Below are 10419 nucleotides of genomic sequence, written 5' to 3'. Positions count from 1 at the left end.
CTTGCGTTTCAAATTTACTACTGCTCTGTGAAAAATAGATTACAAAAAATATTTGCTTTTAATGGTTTTAGAAAACCGTTGAGTGGCTGGAAGTAACTAAGTTTGAATTGTTGTAAGCATTGCATTGATCTGTTCGTTTATTCAATTTATTGACTAACGTCATAAAAATATGAGTGCCTCAGGGCCAGAGGGATGCAAAAAATCATTTTTAAGTTAAGTATTTCAAAAGATTCTTTATACCTTAATCTTTAAATGGTGAAAAGTTCTTATTTCAAAAAAAAAAAAAACTTTTAATTATATTTTTGATTAAACGATCATCTCCCTCCCATCAAACGTCAAAAAACCAATAGAAACTACCCGCTTACTTACTTACTGAAAGTTCTCGCGCCAATCCTCCGGTGCATAGGGCCGTGATAAAAGAACTCCACTGTTGACAATCCGGAGCCAGCGTCTCACTTGGTCCAAGTTTCCTGTGAATAAATTTTCAAATAGATTCTCCAATGACGTGGTAGCTGGACAAAAAGTTGAGAAAGTGAAGTGCTTCTAAGTACCAAGAGAGACATCTATACCCGCATCAGAAAGGCCGATTTGCGCTTGCACTTTTAACTAACGAAAATTCGAAACTTCAACTCAAACGTCAAATTTTTATTGCTGTACACTTAGGCAATTTCTTAATATAAGATTCATTAGATACGACTTATAAACTGCTTCTTATAGTGTAAAATTAGTTTTCATAAGAGTCTTATGAAATTCTTCCAGTTTTTGTACAAACTTCTAAGAGCAAGTTCACTGGTGTTGGGAAAAAGTGGTAGAAATTTTGACATTTTGAAAATTTTACCATGCAAAAATGTTTTCATTTTCACTGTTTCTATTTCAGCCGTATGTGATAGAAATAGTGCTATTTTTGCATCACAGTATGCGAAAATACAACACGTGTTGTAAAAAAAACCAGAAGGCCACAGATCTTGACAATATTTTTACATGGCAAGATTTTCAAAATGTGCCGTAAGCAGGCCCGTGCGAAGGACCCGTCCATGGGGGTGGTTTTCGAAATTCAAATTTAGCTGAAAATAGTAACAGTCCAAAAAATAAATAATAAAAATGGAATGAGATTTCTCACTCATGATAAGCACACAAATTAAAAACAATTAAAAACATTTTATTCTGAACTAATATTTGTTTCAATTGAATTTCTAAGCAAATTTAAAATAAAACGTTTACAAAACAGAGTTTAAAACAAATCAGAATCTATATATATAAAAATGAATTTCTGTCTGTCTGTCTGTCTGTCTGTCTGTCTGTCTGTCTGTCTGTCTGTTCCCTATAGACTCGGAAACTACTAAACCGATTTGCATGAAACTTGGCAGGTGGGGGTATTGGAGGCAGGGGAAGGTTCCTATTGTGGTTTGAGACCCCTCCCTCTCTCATTAAGGGGGGGAGGGGCCTCCCAAACAAAAGACAATTTTTTGCATAACTCGAGAACCCATCAAGCAAATGGTATGAAATGGCATGGGGTGGTATTTGGGAACGAGGAATATTTCTATGAATATTTGGTACCCCTCCCTCCTTTCAGTGGCGTGATAGGAAGGGGGGAGGGGGGCTACCTTACAATTTTTCATATAACTCGAGAACTAATCAAGATATTGGATCCAAATTTGGCATGTGAAGGTATTTGGATACGAAAAATATTTCAATGATTATTTGAGACCCCTCCCTCTTTCCAGTTGAAAGGGAGAGGGACCTTTTTCATATTTTTTTATATAGTTCAAAAACTAATAAAGCAATTCGAACCAAATTTGGCATGGGAGGGTATTTGGATACGAAAAACATTTCTATGATAATTTGAGACCCCTCCCTCTTTCCAGTAGGGAGATATAAAGGGGGAGGGGCCTCTTTTATAGTTTTCAACATAACTAAGAAAGTAATTAAGCAAATGGAACCAAACTTGGCATGGGCGGGTATTTGGGGACGTGACATGTTCTAATGATTGTTTGAGACCCCTTCCTTCTTACAGCGGGGAGGAAGGAAAGAGGGAGGGGAGTTTCATACAATTTTTACTGCATAACTCAAGAACTAAAACAGCAAATGGAACCAAATTTGGCATGGAACGATATTTGGGTACGAGAAATGCTTCTATGAATATTTGGTATCCCTCACTCTTTCGAAGAGGTGGATGAAAAGGGGGAGGCGAGGTCTCCCTTACAATTTCAAGCGGTAAGATATAAAGGAAGAAGGGGGGGTTTCCATTTTTTTCCATAACTCAAGAATTAATCGAGCAAATGAAACCAAATTTGGCATCAAAAAGTATTTGAGTACGAAAAATACTTTTATGAATATTACGTTATCACCCCTCTATTGAAAGAAGAGAACGGAAAGGGGATTGTACTTCCTTTCAAGTTTATACAAAACTCAAAAATTTACTACGTAAATAAAACCAAATTTGGCATGGCATGGAATATAGGAAGGGAAGAGGTAAGCTTACATTTAACTTTTATTTTACAAAATCCGAGAAATGGACAATACTTAACATGGAAAATCATTTTGGTATGACTCTATGATTATTTGACACATCATCCTCCTTCAGTGAGAAGGTACATGGGAGGAGGGAGGTGAGCCCAATACAATTTTTTTAGCATATGTTCTCAATTTATGCTTACGAAGCCAACAAATGGAAACAAATATGGCATGGAAAAGTACTTGGTTACGAAATATGTTTCTACGATTGTTATAGACTCTTATGCTTTACAGTGTAGAGAGGGAAAGAAAGAAAGGGGCTCCATACAATTTTTGTTGTAAAGCTTAAATACTTATCAACAAATGGAACTATATTTGATATAAGAGGATTTTTGGGAACGAAAAAAATGTTTATTAAAGATTACAATCTCCATTCAGCAGGGGGTGAAGGGAAGGACAGGGGGGGCTCTCTAATCAGTTTTTTAGCATAAATCCAGAACATATCAAGCAAAAACAACCATACTTTATAAGTAAGATTATTTACGAACGATTAATTTGGGACCCTTCTTTTTTAGGGCGAAACTTGAGGAAACAGATGAAAATTATCAGATCTTTAAAACAAATTTATAAATCAAGATTCAGAATATAAGTTATGGTTTGTGTTTCAATTTGAAACTCCAGCTGAAGCTCTCATTTTATAGTGGTTGCATATTAATTTCGTCATCATTTGATTTAAAATAATACCAAAAACAATAAAAATTTGAATGATCTCTGAAAATATCATTTGATTCTGAAAGGTGTAGCAAAGCACACCGGGTCAGCTAGTTATCAAATAAATGTCCCATCAGTTACAAAATCAACAATGATTAGTTGTTATGAAAATGATAATAATTGTTTATGTTTATTAATTTAAAATTTTTGTTCATTTTCAATTGAAGGGTTGCTTAGAAATTCCGCTGTAGTTTTTTTTTATTTGAACTAAAAAAATTCTCAATCGCTATTTGAAAATTGAATTTTCGAATGAAAAAATCCATTTTGAACTTTGAAGAATTTATTCAATGGTGGATGGTTTAATTTATTTTTTTCATTTAAGAGTATATTTATTATTCTTTCAAAAGTGCCAGTTATATAGAAATCTATTTGAAAAAATACAGCAGATTAAAATTAAAAATTATACTGACAAGGAAATGTTGGGAAATGGGTAATTTCGTGAATGAACAATAAAAACTGATAAAAAATTAAAAATAAGGAGTTCCAAGTTTTGTTGAAGTATTGAAAGGTCAAAGCATAAACAAAATTAGTAAACGTTGCGCATCAAACTTTAGTTTTCAAGACATCGAGTCATTTTTGAAACTTTTTTAGGATAAATTTTCTAAATCATGATCGATTCATAAAACATGATTTTATAATAAATAAATAATGAAAACTTTTTAAATTTTCAATTACAGGTATTAAAGCATAAAATGACAAGCTTTGAGTGTTTTGTCACTTTCGTCACTTGAAATATTGGGTCCTGGAAAAAACAGAATTTTGAAACTTTGTTTTTCTTATTGAAAATTTAGATTTGAGGGCTTATGTGTCAAGAAAAGATAAGTTTAGAATAAAAGAAACATAGAAAAATTTGTCAAAAATATTTCTTAAATTTAAATAGTTTGACTATAAAGTTCGACAGGTTAATTAGAAAAAAAAAACTGTGCTGTAATTTGGTAAATTTATTTGAAAATTAAAATAAAATATGAATGTGGACAATACACAGAAAACAGACGTACAAGCTCGAACAAAAAACCGTCAAAAAAGTGTGTAAAATTTCAAATCCAAAACCAAAAAAAATACGTTAGAAACTGACTGCAAACAGTGCCATCTATTGTGCCATTCAAGAGTTACAAACCAACTTTAAAGTGCCCAGTTTTCGAAAAGGCGTAATCGCAGCCAAAAAACAAAAATTTGTTCAAAAAGGGTGTTGGGATTTTTACACAAGTTTCGTGGGCTAGCTTGTACGTCTGTTCTCTGTGGACAATATAAGCTATTTAGAACATTTCAGAAGGTTTTTTTTTTCAATAAACACGTTTCACCATAACCATTTCCAAATTTTATTGATAGCTCAAGGCAACAGTATTTTGGTGCTTATTTTAAAAATGATCAATTTGGCAGGAAATTAAGGAAATTTGAAATGTATCAATTTTAAATGAAATAAATCTTTGATTACTGATCATCCAAAAAACTTTTTTTTATGAAAAAATCTGATTCTGATTCACTTTATCATACTTTATCCAATTGAGGAATAATATTACAATAAAAATGATGCATGATCTAAAAATGTAAAATTCTAAAGTTAATAAAAAAATATATCATAACAAGTACTTTTGACATTACTGCAGAAAGTGTAATAAAACTTGATTTCATTTAACATATTTTTTAAAACCAGCAAAAAGATTACATTTATGCTTTAAAAATATTTAAAATTCGGTTTGGCTTAAAACTTCTTAAAAATTTGATTAATGAGAAAAAGGAAAAAAAACATAAACCTTCTAAAACTTTTTCGCAGAACTAAAATTTACTTGAAGTCTTGAGGAAAGTTGAAAATTCATTTAAAACTTTTATTTTTAAATTATATGTTTTTGATTTGAGTTTTTGTTGAAAAAAAGTGCAGAAATTTCTCAAATGCTTTTAACATATTTCCAAAATTCATTTCAATAACAAAAGCTGATAGAAATATTGCATATTTAGATTCAGGGTACCCAAATAAGTCGAAATTATCTTTTAAATACAATGGACCTAATTTAAATGCATTGGGTAAATAATTAAACTAATAATAATACAAAAGATTTTTTTGTTAATAAAAAAAATTGTTCGTTTCAAAGACTGTTAAAATGTAGTCACATTCTGAAGACGAGGTAGGGTTTTTAAATGTCAAGTTTTGAGTTCCAAAACAAAATATAGATTGAATTGCAAATTGAAATTTAGAATATAAGTTGGTTTCAATTCGTGAACGTCGAATAGTGTCGAAGATTGAAATGTCTCAAGCCATGGGTGATTCAATTCCGTCGGAGGCGAAAAAAAATACTGCCTTGCTTATTAACATTTATTTTCAAATACATTTTAAGATCAAGTAATTTTTCGTTACTACGGTGAAAATTTTACTTGAAAAAATCTTCATGGGGAGGGGGGGTTAAACCCCTAAACACCCCACCCCCCCCCCTCCCCCCCCGTTCACACGGCCCTGGCCGTAAGTGTCAAAATTTCTACCACTTTTTCCCAACACCAGTGAACTTGCTCTTATGAAAAATGGAGGACTTAGCATTATGAAATAAGAATGAACACATTCATTCCATCAGTCATTAATGACTGGCATAAAATTCTCATTTTTCCACCGACAAAAAATATCTTAACGGATTCTCATTATTTATGCAGTTATACATACACTGATTTAACCTATAAAACAAATGAGGATAATTTTTAAAAAACTCCTATGATACTTATGGGGATTTTTTTTATTATCTAACGGGTTTGCGCCGGAGGTCATCAGATATTCCCCAAATTTAAAATTGGGTTCATTCTTACGACTTAAAAACGATGCCAAAAAAGAGATTTATTGTCATTATTTCTTCCATAACTCTTAATGGAAACATTGGTCCCCTTTGGTGTCTTCAGATGAAAGTTGCATCATAAATGGGACTATATAATGGTATCATTTGCAGAATATTCCGTGATGCAGACGGTACTTTTTTAAATCATAGAAAGCTTATTAACTTTTTCATGTTAAAGATCATTACTTAATTGTTTTAAATTTTATTTGAAAAGCTGGTAAAATTTCGATGCATTTTGATTTGTTATTTTATGATTTCCCTTGTTAAATAACAGAGTTATGTAGTTTTGAAATACGGTTTTATTTTATTATCATAAAAATCTAACAAAATCTATCGTGAAAAATAAAAATGTTCAAAAATTTTAAAAATAAGTGTGTTTTGAAGTCGTAGAAATGAACCTTATTTTCAATTTTGGGAAGGATCTGGACACCCCCGACGCAAATTGTCAAATAATAAAAAAAACTTTTTTATTTATTTTGTAGTTTATTTTTCACTTGATGAATAAAAATGATCATTTCCTTTTTTGACGAGTAGTTTTTAAAGCCAGATAGAATACATTTTACATGAGGCTTTAAAATATATCTTGCAAATACGACAATGTATTGATCAATATGTGTTCAATTGTTAGTAATGAGAGTCTAAAAATCTGTTATTTCTAATGCTTTGAACAATTTTCTTTAAAAATCAGTGAGTAATTGGTAAGTTAAAAGCCTAATCTATTAAAGCCAAACCTTATACCTAATCTAAGTTTTTTTTTAAATTTTGTAATCATTTGAAATTTTAAATTCAGATTTCTAGTTATTAAACTGATTTAGATAGTTTTTGAGAATGATTTAATTTCAATAGTATATTTAATTTTTGTTTTTCTATTTGCATTCTGGTTTCCATTTTCGATGAACCAACCTAACATTTTCTATAAGGGTATATACGGACGATAGTATTGGCGAAAAATTGGCCTCAGCCATAACCTCAAACTATGATTTGCTGGCGGCCTCACCAGTGATGCTAGGTACGTTACTAAAATCAGTATTTGTTTGATTTCAACTAATTATAATATTTCTGAATTGATTAAATTGATTATTTTTTAAATGTCAACAGCTAAACGTTTGAATTCATTATGAAACGTCCCAAAATCGATGAAGATAAGCCATATTTTTCTAACGAATTTTCAAGGTGAATTTGAAACATCTGAAATATGTTTTCATATACTGCTTGATAGATTCAAAATTTGTTTCTATCTTCTAAACGAATGCCAAATCATTAACTGTTACAAAAAAAGTAATTTAAAGAAAGCCCGTCTATGTGGACTTTGAAAATAATCTCCTAAATGCTCTGATTATTACAAACAAATCCATATAATTCGCTACATCGTTTAAGTGTGCGATAAAGGCAGTTGTTATTCCGTTCAGACAAATGTTGCAATCAATTTCTACGCATTTAATTGCATTTCATTTTTTTTCTAGAAATCTACGGGAATATTGCAAATTCTCAGTACTTATGAAAAGGTTTTTCAATAACAATGCAATAACAATGCAATTAAAAATATAATCATTTTCCAAATATCAATGCACTTGGCAACCCTGAAGGCCAAAAAAAAAATCAAAACACGAACACCGTGTATCGTTTTTCCACAGGGCGAATTTGTCGATATGAGTACCGGAAAAACGCGTTTATCGTGCGCCCTTCTCAAAAATCGATTCTGTTCTCCCATGGTTTGAGGTTATGGCTTAGGCCTCCTGCTAAGGTGGTGTTCGTGTAAAACTGTCAATATATCCTAATAGTTACAGTCTCTGTTACTTTCGCTCTGATATTTTTAATCTCTCATTTCTTCCTTTGTTTTGATCACCTCTACTACGTTTGTTTTAATAACATCATCTCTCTATCTGTATTGAGCTGATACTTTCGTCGAACCTACCCATGCAACATAACCCTTCAACGAAGAAGAAGTTTTTTGCTAGCTAGTTTTAATTTATTTTTTATTTTCAATATTTTATCATGAATAAGTACAAGAAATTATTTTTTTCTTTATCATGAAAAATTATGGTTTTAAAAGTGTGAGTTTTCAATTTTTTTCATCAAAATTTCAACGGTTTTTTTTTCGCTTCTCTCAAGTGCACTAAACCGTTTTAAGCAAACTCTCTCGGTGTTGGTGAAGCGCTGTTCAACTTTCCTGAGCGCATTCAGTAGCATTCAGTTAAGCTACGCACTCAATTTCTCTCGCTCCAAAAACGTTCGGGCACAACAAACTTTCGCTGTGCTCCGAAACCCGCTTAATGAAACCGGTTGAGTCTGTTTAGTCCGTAAAGTATACTTAGATGCTTGTTTTCAATCAAACCGGGGAAGAGAAGCCAGAGCGATATGGCTTGGCAAGATAAGTTTGAACCGAATAAAGCTCCCCGAGCCAGGAGGGGCAGCGAGAGTTTAGTTCAAACTGTCTGACACACTTAAGTCGGCTGGACGTGTTTCTTATTTAGTCGCGGTCGCCGTTGTTCCGTCTCTTGCTTAGTAAATCGAACTCAATTGACTTGGTTACTTAGTGAGTGGAGTGACTTACTGCGTACTGGCTGAAAGAGTTGGGTGTGTTTTTTTTCCTACTTTATTTGTTTTCCACTTCGGTAAAGCAAATGTGATTATTTGTACAACTAGAATTTGCATAAAGTGTTGTTCAAGTGTTTTGGAGCAAGGTTTGATACCCTACTGCCTTCGAGGAATCGAAATTGCAACTGCACCTGAGCAAAGAGGGAGAGTTTGATATAATACATCAATCACAAGCAATTTTGATAAGAACTAATCTGTACGGAAAAGTGCAATGCATTATTTGATTCAACGAAACCGGTGTGTCGATCGTGGGATTTTGTGAACGAACAAGATATGCGCTATAATATACTGTGTAATAACAGTGTTTAAAATCCAAGTGACTCGAATTGTTTTCAATCTACCGAGACTGGTTTTCATAGATAAGCAAATGGGATCGATAAGCTTGAAACTTATAATTTTGCTTGAACTAGATAACCTTGGACTTCGACGACTAGCCGGTGCAGTATTCAAAGCTCGCTTATGACATGACTGCTTGCCTTTCCTCCATTCGATCAGCGGCGATTAATCGCTTTTAATGTAAAGTTCAGCACGTGTAGGAGTGAACATTGTCGATGGGAAAGATGAAAATGAAAATATAAACTCACAACATGAACCGTATAACGTCAGAGGGCTATCAATTTCCATGTTGATTTAAATAACAAGCTTTATCAGAGAACAACATGTGGCTGAAATTGCCAATCATCACAAAAGAAGGAAACAGATACCGTATGTTGGTAAACATTGCCACATTCCCAACAACAACGATACACGGTTTATGGTCGTGGTTTGTAGTATTTACTTTGAAATGCAACAAACAAATTTATCTATTTATTTCTCAAACTAAAAAAAAATCAATGATGAAATTATATTACTTTTCACATTCTTCCAAACAAAGGTAATGCAATCGGAGCTACAGTCATAACAAACCGTCTCGAGATGATTTTAGGAAAAAAACAATTAATACCGGCGCTCGAGTTAATCAAACTCTAAATGAGATAGGCCTTTCCATGTGAATGAAGTGATTGAAAAAAAAAGTTCTACATAGATTGTTACAATTTTGTATTCAAATTCATTTCCCACCTGACTTGGATTTGTAATTTTAAATAATCAAACTCAGAAAGTCATAACTTTATCTGAAAATGTGACAAATGTGACAAATGTGATTTAATTTTTTTTTCAACTTTTTGAATTCTTGTATTAAAATGGTGGCTCAGATTACGCGGAAGCTCCGATAACTAGAGCTACTGTAGACATACAAATGGAATTATATACTCATGAATGTTGAAAGTTTTCCGTTTAAATGCAAATGCTTTTGTTTTCAAATGTTTGCAACCTTCAGGGAAATTGAAGATTGTAAAAAAGATTGGAAAATTTATTATGGTTTTATGACGGTTTTATAATAGTAGTGAAAAATGTTTACATTTATGTTTCGACCTTTTTTCAGGTAGTTTTGAACACGCTTATAAAACTTTTACTAAACATACTGTTTTAGTTGTTTTAAAAGAGTTAAAACTACTATAAAACACAAACTTAGAAGTTTGCTCGAAGCTTTCTTTTGTAGATCTCAATCAAAATGTCAAAAAAGCACACGCTCAGGATAGATTGCACATTAGACTGAGTCGATTTGGGGTCATTTTTTAATTTCTCAAACCCTGGGGTCTTAAAAGCTTCATTTTGGTCCAAAACTCATCCATGATTTTTTGCAGAATTTTTAAGTAACGTTTGCATGAGTAAATTTGAACTTTTAGGTTTGTATTGGAAAATTGAATATTTTGTACTGAAAAATCAACATCATTTTTGT

This window comes from Uranotaenia lowii, chromosome 2 (genome assembly GCF_029784155.1).
Source record: "Uranotaenia lowii strain MFRU-FL chromosome 2, ASM2978415v1, whole genome shotgun sequence".
Taxonomy (NCBI): Eukaryota; Metazoa; Arthropoda; class Insecta; order Diptera; family Culicidae; genus Uranotaenia; species Uranotaenia lowii.
This window is presented reverse-complemented; position numbering follows the sequence as displayed.